Source organism: Triturus cristatus, chromosome 1_1 (assembly GCF_964204655.1).
Source record: "Triturus cristatus chromosome 1_1, aTriCri1.1, whole genome shotgun sequence".
NCBI lineage: Eukaryota > Metazoa > Chordata > Amphibia > Caudata > Salamandridae > Triturus > Triturus cristatus.
The window spans coordinates 198380768-198395232 of record NC_140579.1 but is presented as its reverse complement, the minus strand read 5'-3'; positions in this window follow the sequence as shown (position 1 = coordinate 198395232).

The window sequence follows — 14465 nt, the reverse complement described above, 5'->3', positions numbered from 1 at the left end:
TGGAACTGCAACTTCCACATGGCCCCAGGGGTCCGGAGTCGTGGACCGCTATTATCGCGGCAGAGCGTCTCAGCGGCTAGGCACGCCGCTTGCAAAATCCAAGTTGCCCAATGCGAGACGCCACACAAGTAGAAGTTTCTCCTTTCATTTATTGAGGGAGCAGGAGTCAACGTGTTCATTCCCCCAACACAGATTGCCATACCGGTTTCGGGCAACACGCCCTTGCTCACTGGCCATGCGCGTCGTTTACAGCTGATTGAACTTGATCTTTAATATACCGTCTTTGTAGTTTCATTGGTAAGTTGCCTTCTGGGTAAGGTAGTTCGTTATTTCCACAGTGGGTGCTGTGAAACTGCGTGCATGTATATCATTCCCCTTGGTGAGTTGCATGGAGGAACAAAACAACCCTGTCATGCATTAAAAGTCCCGCAATAGTGGAACTGCCACTTCCACATGGCCCCACTGGTCCGGAGCCGTGGTCCGCTATTATCGCAGCAGAGAGTCTCAGCGGCTAGTCACGCCACTTGCAAATTCCAAAATCCAACTTGCCCAATGCGAGACGCCACAGAAGTAGAAGTTTCTCTTTTCATTTATTGAGAGAGCAGGAGTCAACGTGTTCATTCCCCCAACACAGCTTGCCATACCGGTTTCGGGCAACACGCCCTTGCTCACTGGCCATGCGCGTCGTTTACAGCTGATTGAACTTGACCTTTAATATCCCGTCTTTGTAGTTTCATTGGTAAGTTGCCTTCTGGGTAAGGTAGTTTGTTATTTCCACAGTGGGTGCTGTTAAACTGTGTGCATGTATATCATTCCCCTTGGTGGGTTGCATGGAGGAACAAAACAACGCCGTCATGCATTAAAAGTCCCGCAATAGTGGAACTGCCACTTCCACATGGCCCCAGGGGTCCGGAGCCGTGGCCTGCTATTATCGCGGCAGAGCGTCTCAGCGGCTAGGCACGCCGCTTGCAAAATCCAAGTTGCCCAATGCGAGACGCCACACAAGTAGAAGTTTCTCCTTTCATTTATTGAGGGAGCAGGAGTCAACGTGTTCATTCCCCCAACACAGATTGCCATACCGGTTTCGGGCAACACGCCCTTGCTCACTGGCCATGCGCGTCGTTTACAGCTGATTGAACTTGACCTTTAATATCCCGTCTTTGTAGTTTCATTGGTAAGTTGCCTTCTGGGTAAGGTAGTTCGTTATTTCCACAGTGGGTGCTGTTAAACTGGGTGCATGTATATCATTCCCCTTGGTGGGTTGCACGGAGGAACAAAACAACGCCGTCATGCATTAAAAGTCCCGCAATAGTGGAACTGCCACTTCCACATGGCCCCAGGGGTCTGGAGCCGTGGTCCGCTATTATCGCGGCAGAGCGTCTCAGCGGCTAGGCACGCCGCTTGCAAATTCCAAAATCCAAGTTGCCCACTGCGAGACGCCACAGAAGTAGAAGTTTCTCCTTTCATTTATTGAGGGAGCAGGAGTCAACGTGTTGATTCCCCCAACACAGCTTGCCATACCGGTTTCGGGCAACACGCCCCTGCTCACTGGCCATGCGCGTTGTTTACAGCTGATTGAACTTGACCTTTAATATCCCGTCTTTGTAGTTTCATTGGTAAGTTGCCTTCTGGGTAAGGTAGTTCGTTATTTCCACAGTGGGTGCTGTTAAACTGTGTGCATGTATATCATTCCCCTTGGTGGGTTGCATGGAGGAACAAAACAACGCCGTCATGCATTAAAAGTCCCGCAATAGTGGAACTGCCACTTCCACATGGCCCCAGGGGTCCGGAGCCGTGGTCCGCTATTATCGCGGCAGAGCGTCTCAGCGGCTAGGCACGCCGCTTGCAAAATCCAAGTTGCCCAATGCGAGACGCCACACAAGTAGAAGTTTCTCCTTTCATTTATTGAGGGAGCAGGAGTGAACGTGTTCATTCCTTCAACACAGATTGCCATACCGGTTTCGGGCAACATGCCCTTTCTCACTGGCCATGCGCGTTGTTTACAGCTGATTGAACTTGTCCTTTAATATCCCGTCTTTGTAGTTTCATTGGTAAGTTGCCTACTGGGTAAGGTAGTTCGTTATTTCCACAGTGGGTGCTGTTAAACTGTGTGCATGTATATCATTCCCCTTGGTGGGTTGCAGGGAGGAACAAAACAACGCCGTCATGCATTAAAAGTCCCGCAATAGTGGAACTGCCACTTCCACATGGCCCCAGGGGTCCGGAGCCGTGGTCCGCTATTATCGCGGCAGAGCGTCTCAGCGGCTAGGCACGCCGCTTGCAAAATCCAAGTTGCCCAATGCGAGACGCCACACAAGTAGAAGTTTCTCCTTTCATTTATTGAGGGATCAGGAGTCAACGTGTTCATTCCCCCAACACAGATTGCCATACCGGTTTCGGGCAACACGCCCTTGCTCACTGGCCATGCGCGTCGTTTACAGCTGATTGAACTTGACCTTTAATATCCCGTCTTTGTAGTTTCCTTGGTAAGTTGCCTTCTGGGTAAGGTAGTTCGTTATTTCCACAGTGGGTGCTGTTAAACTGGGTGCATGTATATCATTCCCCTTGGTGGGTTGCATGGAGGAACAAAACAAAGCCGTCATGCATTAAAAGTCCCGCAATAGTGGAACTGCCACTTCCACATGGCCCCAGGGGTCCGGAGCCGTGGTCCGCTATTATCGCGGCAGAGCGTCTCAGCGGCTAGGCACGCCGCTTGCAAAATCCAAGTTGCCCAATGCGAGATGCCACACAAGTAGAAGTTTCTCCTTTCATTTATTGAGGGATCAGGAGTCAACGTGTTCATTCCCCCAACACAGATTGCCATACCGGTTTCGGGCAACACGCCCTTGCTCACTGGCCATGCGCGTCGTTTACAGCTGATTGAACTTGACCTTTAATATCCCGTCTTTGTAGTTTCCTTGGTAAGTTGCCTTCTGGGTAAGGTAGTTCGTTATTTCCACAGTGGGTGCTGTTAAACTGGGTGCATGTATATCATTCCCCTTGGTGGGTTGCATGGAGGAACAAAACAACGCCGTCATGCATTAAAAGTCCCGCAATAGTGGAACTGCCACTTCCACATGGCCCCAGGGGTCCGGAGCCGTGGTCCGCTATTATCGCGGCAGAGCGTCTCAGCGGCTAGGCACGCCGCTTGCAAATTCCAAAATCCAAGTTGCCCAATGCGAGACGCCACACAAGTAGAAGTTTCTCCTTTCATTTATTGAGGGAGCAGGAGTCAACGTGTACATTCCCCCAACACAGATTGCCATACCGGTTTCGGGCAACAAGCCCTTGCTCACTGGCCATGCGCGTCGTTTACAGCTGATTGAACTTGACCTTTAATATCCCGTCTTTGTAGTTTCATTGGTAAGTTGCCTTCTGGGTAAGGTAGTTCGTTATTTCCACAGTGGGTGCTGTTAAACTGCGTGCATGTATATCTTTCCCCTTGGTGGGTTGCATGGAGGAACAAAACAACGCCGTCATGCATTAAATGTGCCGCAATAGTGGAACTGCCACTACCACATGGCCCCAGGGGTCCGGAGCCGTAGTCCGCTATTATCGCGGCAAAGCGTCTCAGCGGCTAGGCACGTCGCTTGCAAATTCCAAAATCCAAGTTGCCCAATGCAAGACGCCACACAAGTAGAAGTTTCTCCTTTCATTTATTGAGGGAGCAGGAGCCAACGTGTTCATTCCCCCAACACAGATTGCTATACCGGTTTCAGGCAACACGCCCTTGCTCACTGGCCATGCGCGTCGTTTACAGATGATTGAACTTGACCTTTAATATCCCGTCTTTGTAGTTTCCTTGGTAAGTTGCCTTCTGGGTAAGGTAGTTCGTTATTTCCACAGTGGGTGCTGTTAAACTGGGTGCATGTATATCATTCCCCTTGGTGGGTTGCATGGAGGAACAAAACAACGCCGTCATGCATTAAAAGTCCCGCAATAGTGGCCACTTCCACATGGCCCCAGGGGTCCGGAGCCGTGGTCCGCTATTATCGCGGCAGAGCGTCTCAGCGGCTAGGCACGCCGCTTGCAAAATCCAAGTTGCCCAATGCGAGACGCCACACAAGTAGAAGTTTCTCCTTTCATTTATTGAGGGATCAGGAGTCAACGTGTTCATTCCCCCAACACAGATTGCCATACCGGTTTCGGGCAACACGCCCTTGCTCACTGGCCATGCGCGTCGTTTACAGCTGATTGAACTTGACCTTTAATATCCCGTCTTTGTAGTTTCCTTGGTAAGTTGCCTTCTGGGTAAGGTAGTTCGTTATTTCCACAGTGGGTGCTGTTAAACTGGGTGCATGTATATCATTCCCCTTGGTGGGTTGCATGGAGGAACAAAACAACGCCGTCATGCATTAAAAGACCCGCAATAGTGGAACTGCCACTTCCACATGGCCCCAGGGGTCCGGAGCCGTGGTCCGCTATTATCGCGGCAGAGCGTCTCAGCGGCTAGGCACGCCGCTTGCAAAATCCAAGTTGCCCAATGCGAGATGCCACACAAGTAGAAGTTTCTCCTTTCATTTATTGAGGGATCAGGAGTCAACGTGTTCATTCCCCCAACACAGATTGCCATACCGGTTTCGGGCAACACGCCCTTGCTCACTGGCCATGCGCGTCGTTTACAGCTGATTGAACTTGACCTTTAATATCCCGTCTTTGTAGTTTCCTTGGTAAGTTGCCTTCTGGGTAAGGTAGTTCGTTATTTCCACAGTGGGTGCTGTTAAACTGGGTGCATGTATATCATTCCCCTTGGTGGGTTGCATGGAGGAACAAAACAACGCCGTCATGCATTAAAAGTCCCGCAATAGTGGAACTGCCACTTCCACATGGCCCCAGGGGTCCGGAGCCGTGGTCCGCTATTATCGCGGCAGAGCGTCTCAGTGGCTAGGCACGCCGCTTGCAAATTCCAAAATCCAAGTTGCCCAATGCGAGACGCCACACAAGTAGAAGTTTCTCCTTTCATTTATTGAGGGAGCAGGAGTCAACGTGTACATTCCCCCAACACAGATTGCCATACCGGTTTCGGGCAACAAGCCCTTGCTCACTGGCCATGCGCGTCGTTTACAGCTGATTGAACTTGACCTTTAATATCCCGTCTTTGTAGTTTCATTGGTAAGTTGCCTTCTGGGTAAGGTAGTTCGTTATTTCCACAGTGGGTGCTGTTAAACTGCGTGCATGTATATCTTTCCCCTTGGTGGGTTGCATGGAGGAACAAAACAACGCCGTCATGCATTAAACGTGCCGCAATAGTGGAACTGCCACTACCACATGGCCCCAGGGTTCCGGAGCCGTGGTCCGCTATTATCGCGGCAAAGCATCTCAGCGGCTAGGCACGTCGCTTGCAAATTCCAAAATCCAAGTTGCCCAATGCAAGACGCCACACAAGTAGAAGTTTCTCCTTTCATTTATTGAGGGAGCAGGAGCCAACGTGTTCATTCCCCCAACACAGATTGCCATACCGGTTTCAGGCAACACGCCCTTGCTCACTGGCCATGCGCGTCGTTTACAGATGATTGAACTTGACCTTTAATATCCCATCTTTGTAGTTTTATTGGTAAGTTCCCTTCTGGGTAAGGTAGTTCGTTATTTCCACAGTGGGTGCTGTTAAACTGCGTGCATGTATATCATTCCCCTTGGTGGGTTGCCTGGAGGAACAAAACAACGCCGTCATGCATTAAAACTCCCGCAATAGTGGAACTGCCACTTCCACATAGCCCCAGAGGTCCGGAGCCATGGTCCGATATTATCGCGGCAGAGCGTCTCAGAGGCTAGGCACGCCGCTTGCAAATTCCAAAATCCAAGTTGCCCAATTCGAGACGCCACACAAGTAGAAGTTTCTCCTTTCATTTATTGAGGGAGCAGGAGTCAACGTGTTCATTCCCCCAACACAACTTGCCATACCGGTTTCGGGCAACACGCCCTTGCTCACTGGCCATGCGTGTTGTTTACAGCTGATTGAACTTGACCTTTAATATCCCGTCTTTGTAGTTTCTTTGGTAAGTTGCCTTCTGGGTAAGGTAGTTCGTTATTTCCACAGAGGGTGCTGTTAAACTGTGTGCATGTATATCATTCCCCTTGGTGGGTTGCATGGAGGAACAAAACAACGCCGTCATGCATTAAAAGTCCCGCAATAGTGGAACTGCAACTTCCACATGGCCCCAGGGGTCCGGAGTCGTGGACCGCTATTATCGCGGCAGAGCGTCTCAGCGGCTAGGCACGCCGCTTGCAAAATCCAAGTTGCCCAATGCGAGACGCCACACAAGTAGAAGTTTCTCCTTTCATTTATTGAGGGAGCAGGAGTCAACGTGTTCATTCCCCCAACACAGATTGCCATACCGGTTTCGGGCAACACGCCCTTGCTCACTGGCCATGCGCGTCGTTTACAGCTGATTGAACTTGACCTTTAATATACCGTCTTTGTAGTTTCATTGGTAAGTTGCCTTCTGGGTAAGGTAGTTCGTTATTTCCACAGTGGGTGCTGTGAAACTGCGTGCATGTATATCATTCCCCTTGGTGAGTTGCATGGAGGAACAAAACAACGCCGTCATGCATTAAAAGTCCCGCAATAGTGGAACTGCCACTTCCACATGGCCCCACTGGTCCGGAGCCGTGGTCCGCTATTATCGCAGCAGAGAGTCTCAGCGGCTAGTCACGCCACTTGCAAATTCCAAAATCCAACTTGCCCAATGCGAGACGCCACAGAAGTAGAAGTTTCTCTTTTCATTTATTGAGAGAGCAGGAGTCAACGTGTTCATTCCCCCAACACAGCTTGCCATACCGGTTTCGGGCAACACGCCCTTGCTCACTGGCCATGTGCGTCGTTTACAGCTGATTGAACTTGACCTTTAATATCCCGTCTTTGTAGTTTCATTGGTAAGTTGCCTTCTGGGTAAGGTAGTTCGTTATTTCCACAGTGGCAGCTGTTAAACTGTGTGCATGTATATCATTACCCTTGGTGGGTTGCATGGAGGAACAAAACAACGCCGTCATGCCTTAAAAGTCCCGCAATAGTGGAACTGCCACTTCCACATGGCCCCAGGGGTCCGGAGTCGTGGACCGCTATTATCGCGGCAGAGCGTCTCAGCGGCTAGGCACGCCGCTTGCAAAATCCAAGTTGCCCAATGCGAGACGCCACACAAGTAGAAGTTTCTCCTTTCATTTATTGAGGGAGCAGGAGTCAACGTGTTCATTCCCCAACACAGATTGCCATACCGGTTTCGGGCAACACGCCCTTGCTCACTGGCCATGCGCGTCGTTTACAGCTGATTGAACTTGACCTTTAATATCCCGTCTTTGTAGTTTCATTGGTAAGTTGCCTTCTGGGTAAGGTAGTTCGTTATTTCCACAGTGGGTGCTGTTAAACTGTGTGCATGTATATCATTCCCCTTGGTGGGTTGCATGGAGGAACAAAACAACGCCGTCATGCATTAAAAGTCCAGCAATAGTGGAACTGCCACTTCCACATGGCCCCAGGGGTCCGGAGCCGTGGCCTGCTATTATCGCGGCAGAGCGTCTCAGCGGCTAGGCACGCCGCTTGCAAATTCCAAAATCCAAGTTGCCCACTGCGAGACGCCAAACAAGTAGAAGTTTCTCCTTTCATTTATTGAGGGAGCAGGAGTCAACGTGTACATTCCCCCAACACAGATTGCCATACCGGTTTTGGGCAACACGCCCTTGCTCACTGGCCATGGGCGTCGTTTACAGCTGATTGAACTTGACCTTTAATATCCCGTCTTTGTAGTTTCATTGGTAAGTTCCCTTCTGGGTAAGGTAGTTCGTTATTTCCACAGTGGGTGCTGTTAAACTGCGTGCATGTATATCATTCCCCTTGGTGGGTTGCATGGAGGAACAAAACAACGCCGTCATGCATTAAAACTCCCGCAATAGTGGAACTGCCACTTCCACATGGCCCCAGAGGTCCGGAGCCGTGGCCTGCTATTATCGCGGCAGAGCGTCTCAGCGGCTAGGCACGCCGCTTGCAAATTCCAAAATCCAAGTTGCCCACTGCGAGACGCCAAACAAGTAGAAGTTTCTCCTTTCATTTATTGAGGGAGCAGGAGTCAACGTGTTCATTCCCCCAACACAGCTTGCCATACCGGTTTCGGGCAACACGCCCCTGCTCACTGGCCATGCGCGTTGTTTACAGCTGATTGAACTTGACCTTTAATATCCCGTCTTTGTAGTTTTATTGGTAAGTTGCCTTCTGGGTAAGGTAGTTCGCTATTTCCACAGTGGGTGCTGGTAAACTGTGCATGTATATCATTCCCCTTGGTGCGTTGCATGGAGGAACAAAACAACGCCGTCATGCATTAAAAGTCCCGCAATAGTGGAACTGCCACTTCCACATGGCCCTAGGGGTCCGGAGTCGTGGTCCGCTATTATCGCGGCAGAGCGTCTCAACGGCTAGGCACGCCGCTTGCAAAATCCAAGTTGCCCGATGCGAGACGCCACACAAGTAGAAGTTTCTCCTTTCATTTATTGAGGGAGCAGGAGTCAACGTGTTCATTCCCCTAACACAGATTGCCATACCGGTTTCGGGCAACACGCCCTTGCTCACTGGCCATGCGCGTCGTTTACAGCTGATTGAACTTGACCTTTAATATCCCGTCTTTGTAGCTTCATTGGTAAGTTGCCTTCTGGGTAAGGTAGTTTGTTATTTCCACAGTGGGTGCTGTTAAACTGCGTGCATGTATATCATTCCCCTTGGTGGGTTGCATGGAGGAACAAAACAACGCCGTCATGCATTTAAAGTCCCGCAATAGTGGAACTGCCATTTCCACATGGCCCCAGGGGTCCGGAGCCGTGGTCCGCTATTATTGCGGCAGAGCGTCTCAGCGGCTAGGCACGCCGCTTGCAAATTCCAAAATCCAAGTTGCCCAATGCGAGACGCCACACAAGTAGAAGTTTCTCCTTTCATTTATTGAGGGAGCAGGAGTCAACGTGTTCATTCCCCCAACACAGATTGCCATACCGGTTTCGGGCAACACGCCCTTGCTCACTGGCCATGCGCGTCGTTTACAGCTGATTGAACTTGACCTTTAATATCCCGTCTTTGTAGTTTCATTGGTAAGTTGCCCTCTGGGTAAGGTAGTTCGTTATTTCCACAGTGGGTGCTGTTAAACTGCGTGCATGTATATCATTCCAGTTGGTGGGTTGCATGGAGGAACAAAACAACGCCGTCATGCATTAAAAGTCCCGCATTAGTGGAACTGCCACTTCCACATGGCCCCAGGGGTCCGGAGCCGTGGTCCGCTATTATCGCGGCAGAGCGTCTCAGCGGCTAGGCACACCACTTGCAAATTCCAAAATCCAAGTTGCAAAATGCGAGACGCCACACAAGTAGAAGTTTCTCCTTTCATTTATTGAGGGAGCAGGAGTCAACGTGTTCATTCCCCCAACACAGATTGCCATACCGGTTTTAGGCAACACGCCCTTGCTCACTGGCCATGCGCGTCGTTTACAGCTGATTGAACTTGACCTTTAATATCCCATCTTTGTAGTTTCATTGGTAAGTTTCCTTCTGGGTAAGGTAGTTCGTTATTTCCACAGTGGGTGCTGTTAAACTGCGTGAATGTGTTTCATTCCCCTTGGTGGGTTGCATGGAGGAACAAAACAACGCCGTCATGCATTAAAACTCCCGCAATAGTGGAACTGCCACTTCCACATGGCCCCAGAGGTCCGGAGCCATGGTCCGCTATTATCGCAGCAGAGCGTCTCAGAGGCTAGGCACGCCGCTTGCAAATTCCAAAATCCAAGTTGCCCAATGCGAGACGCCACACAAGTAAAAGTTTCTCCTTTCACTTATTGAGGGAGCAGGAGTCAACGTGTTCATTCCCCCAACACAGCTTGCCATACCGGTTTCGGGCAAAACGCCCTTGCTCACTGGCCATGCGCGTTGTTTACAGCTGATTGAACTTGACCTTTAATATCCCGTCTTTGTAGTTTCATTGGTAAGTTGCCTTCTGGGTAAGGTAGTTTGGTTTTTCCACAGTGGGTGCTGTTAAACTGTGTGCATGTATATCATTCCCCTTGGTGGGTTGCATGGAGGACCAAAACAACGCCGTCATGCATTAAAAGTCCCGCAATAGTGGAACTGCCACTTCCACATGGCCCCAGGGGTCCGGAGTCGTGGTCCGCTATTATCGCGGCAGAGCGTCTCAGCGGCTAGGCACGCCGCTTGCAAAATCCAAGTTGCCCAATGCGAGACGCCACACAAGTAGAAGTTTCGCCTTTCATTTATTGAGGGAGCAGGAGTCAACGTGTTCATTCCCCCAACACAGATTGCCATACCGGTTTCGGGCAACATACCCTTGCTCACTGGCCATGCGTGTCGTTTACAGCTGATTGAACTTGACCTTTAATATCCCGTCTTTGTAGTTTCATTGGTAAGTTGCCTTCTGGGTAAGGTAGTTTGTTATTTCCACAGTGGGTGCTGTGAAACTGCGTGCATGTATATCATTCCCCTTGGTGGGTTGCATGGAGGAACAAAACAACGCCGTCATGCATTAAAAGTCCCGCAATAGTGGAACTGCCACTTCCACATGGCCCCACTGGTCCGGAGCCGTGGTCCGCTATTATCGCGGCAGAGCGTCTCAGCGGCTAGGCACGCCACTTGCAAATTCCAAATTCCAACTTGCCCAATGCGAGACGCCACAGAAGTAGAAGTTTCTCCTTTCATTTATTGAGGGAGCAGGAGTCAACGTGTTCATTCCCCCAACACAGCTTGCCATACCGGTTTCGGGCAACACGCCCTTGCTCACTGGCCATGCGCGTCGTTTACAGCTGATTGAACTTGACCTTTAATATCCCGTCTTTGTAGTTTCATTGGTAAGTTGCCTTCTGGGTAAGGTAGTTCGTTATTTCCACAGTGGGTGCTGTTAAACTGCGTGCATGTATATCATTCCCCTTGGTGGGTTGCATGGAGGAACAAAACAACGCCGTCATGCATTAAAAGTCCCGCAATAGTGGAACTGCCACTTCCACATGGCCCCAGGGGTCCGGAGCCGTGGCCTGCTATTATCGCGGCAGAGCGTCTCAGCGGCTAGGCACGCCGCTTGCAAAATCCAAGTTGCCCAATGCGAGACGCCACACAAGTAGAAGTTTCTCCTTTCATTTATTGAGGGAGCAGGAGTCAACGTGTTCATTCCCCCAACACAGATTGCCATACCGGTTTCGGGCAACACGCCCTTGCTCACTGGCCATGCGCGTCGTTTACAGCTGATTGAACTTGACCGTTAATATCCCGTCTTTGTAGTTTCATTGGTAAGTTGCCTTCTGGGTAAGGTAGTTTGTTATTTCCACAGTGGGTGCTGTTAAACTGGGTGCATGTATATCATTCCCCTTGGTGGGTTGCATGGAGGAACAAAACAACACCGTCATGCATTAAAAGTCCCGCAATAGTGGAACTGCCACTTCCACATGGCCCCAGGGGTCTGGAGCCGTGGTCCGCTATTATCGCGGCAGAGCGTCTCAGCGGCTAGGCACGCCGCTTGCAAATTCCAAAATCCAAGTTGCCCACTGCGAGACGCCACAGAAGTAGAAGTTTCTCCTTTCATTTATTGAGGGAGCAGGAGTCAACGTGTTGATTCCCCCAACACAGCTTGCCATACCGGTTTCGGGCAACACGCCCCTGCTCACTGGCCATGCGCGTTGTTTACAGCTGATTGAACTTGACCTTTAATATCCCGTCTTTGTAGTTTCATTGGTAAGTTGCCTTCTGGGTAAGGTAGTTCGTTATTTCCACAGTGGGTGCTGTTAAACTGTGTGCATGTATATCATTCCCCTTGGTGGGTTGCATGGAGGAACAAAACAACGCCGTCATGCATTAAAAGTCCCGCAATAGTGGAACTGCCACTTCCACATGGCCCCAGGGGTCCGGAGCCGTGGTCCGCTATTATCGCGGCAGAGCCTCTCAGCGGCTAGGCACGCCGCTTGCAAAATCCAAGTTGCCCAATGCGAGATGCCACACAAGTAGAAGTTTCTCCTTTCATTTATTGAGGGAGCAGGAGTGAACGTGTTCATTCCTTCAACACAGATTGCCATACCGGTTTCGGGCAACATGCCCTTTCTCACTGGCCATGCGCGTTGTTTACAGCTGATTGTACTTGACCTTTAATATCCCGTTTTTGTAGTTTCATTGGTAAGTTGCCTACTGGGTAAGGTAGTTCGTTATTTCCACAGTGGGTGCTGTTAAACTGTGTGCATGTATATCATTCCCCTTGGTGGGTTGCAGGGAGGAACAAAACAACGCCGTCATGCATTAAAAGTCCCGCAATAGTGGAACTGCCACTTCCACATGGCCCCAGGGGTCCGGAGCCGTGGTCCGCTATTATCGCGGCAGAGCGTCTCAGCGGCTAGGCACGCCGCTTGCAAAATCCAAGTTGCCCAATGCGAGACGCCACACAAGTAGAAGTTTCTCCTTTCATTTATTGAGGGATCAGGAGTCAACGTGTTCATTCCCCCAACACAGATTGCCATACCGGTTTCGGGCAACACGCCCTTGCTCACTGGCCATGCGCGTCGTTTACAGCTGATTGAACTTGACCTTTAATATCCCGTCTTTGTAGTTTCCTTGGTAAGTTGCCTTCTGGGTAAGGTAGTTCGTTATTTCCACAGTGGGTGCTGTTAAACTGGGTGCATGTATATCATTCCCCTTGGTGGGTTGCATGGAGGAACAAAACAACGCCGTCATGCATTAAAAGTCCCGCAATAGTGGAACTGCCACTTCCACATGGCCCCAGGGGTCCGGAGCCGTGGTCCGCTATTATCGCGGCAGAGCGTCTCAGCAGCTAGGCACGCCGCTTGCAAAATCCAAGTTGCCCAATGCGAGACGCCACACAAGTAGAAGTTTCTCCTTTCATTTATTGAGGGATCAGGAGTCAACGTGTTCATTCCCCCAACACAGATTGCCATACCGGTTTCGGGCAACACGCCCTTGCTCACTGGCCATGCGCGTCGTTTACAGCTGATTGAACTTGACCTTTAATATCCCGTCTTTGTAGTTTCCTTGGTAAGTTGCCTTCTGGGTAAGGTAGTTCGTTATTTCCACAGTGGGTGCTGTTAAACTGGGTGCATGTATATCATTCCCCTTGGTGGGTTGCATGGAGGAACAAAACAACGCCGTCATGCATTAAAAGTCCCGCAATAGTGGAACTGCCACTTCCACATGGCCCCAGGGGTCCGGAGCCGTGGTCCGCTATTATCGCGGCAGAGCGTCTCAGCGGCTAGGCACGTCGCTTGCAAATTCCAAAATCCAAGTTGCCCAATGCGAGACGCCACACAAGTAGAATTTTCTCCTTTCATTTATTGAGGGAGCAGGAGTCAACGTGTTCATTCCCCCAACACAGATTGCCATACCGGTTTCAGGCAACACGCCCTTGCTCACTGGCCATGCGCGTCGTTTACAGCTGATTGAACTTGACCTTTAATATCCCATCTTTGTAGTTTCATTGGTAAGTTCCCTTCTGGGTAAGGTAGTTCGTTATTTCCACAGTGGGTGCTGTTAAACTGCGTGCATGTATATCATTCCCCTTGGTGGGTTGCCTGGAGGAACAAAACAACGCCGTCATGCATTAAAACTCCCGCAATAGTGGAACTGCCACTTCCACATAGCCCCAGAGGTCCGGAGCCATGGTCCGCTATTATCGCGGCAGAGCGTCTCAGAGGCTAGGCACGCCGCTTGCAAATTCCAAAATCCAAGTTGCCCAATTCGAGATGCCACACAAGTAGAAGTTTCTCCTTTCATTTATTGAGGGAGCAGGAGTCAACGTGTTCATTCCCCCAACACAACTTGCCATACCGGTTTCGGGCAACACGCCCTTGCTCACTGGCCATGCGCGTTGTTTACAGCTGATTGAACTTGACCTTTAATATCCCGTCTTTGTAGTTTCTTTGGTAAGTTGCCTTCTGGGTAAGGTAGTTCGTTATTTCCACAGTGGGTGCTGTTAAACTGTGTGCATGTATATCATTCCCCTTGGTGGGTTGCATGGAGGAACAAAACAACGCCGTCATGCATTAAAAGTCCCGCAATAGTGGAACTGCCACTTCCACATGGCCCCACTGGTCCGGAGATGTGGTCCGCTATTATCGCAGCAGAGAGTCTCAGCGGCTAGTCACGCCACTTGCAAATTCCAAAATCCAACTTGCCCAATGCGAGACGCCACAGAAGTAGAAGTTTCTCCTTTCATTTATTGAGGGAGCAGGAGTCCACGTGTTCATTCCCCCAACACAGATTGCCATACCGGTTTCGGGCAACACGCCCTTGCTCACTGGCCATGCGCGTCGTTTACAGCTGATTGAACTTGACCTTTAATATCCCGTCTTTGTAGTTTCATTGGTAAGTTGCCTTCTGGGTAAGGTAGTTCGTTATTTCCACAGTGGGTGCTGTTAAACTGGGTGCATGTATATCATTCCCCTTGGTGGGTTGCATGGAGGAACAAAACAACGCCGTCATGCATTAAAAGTCC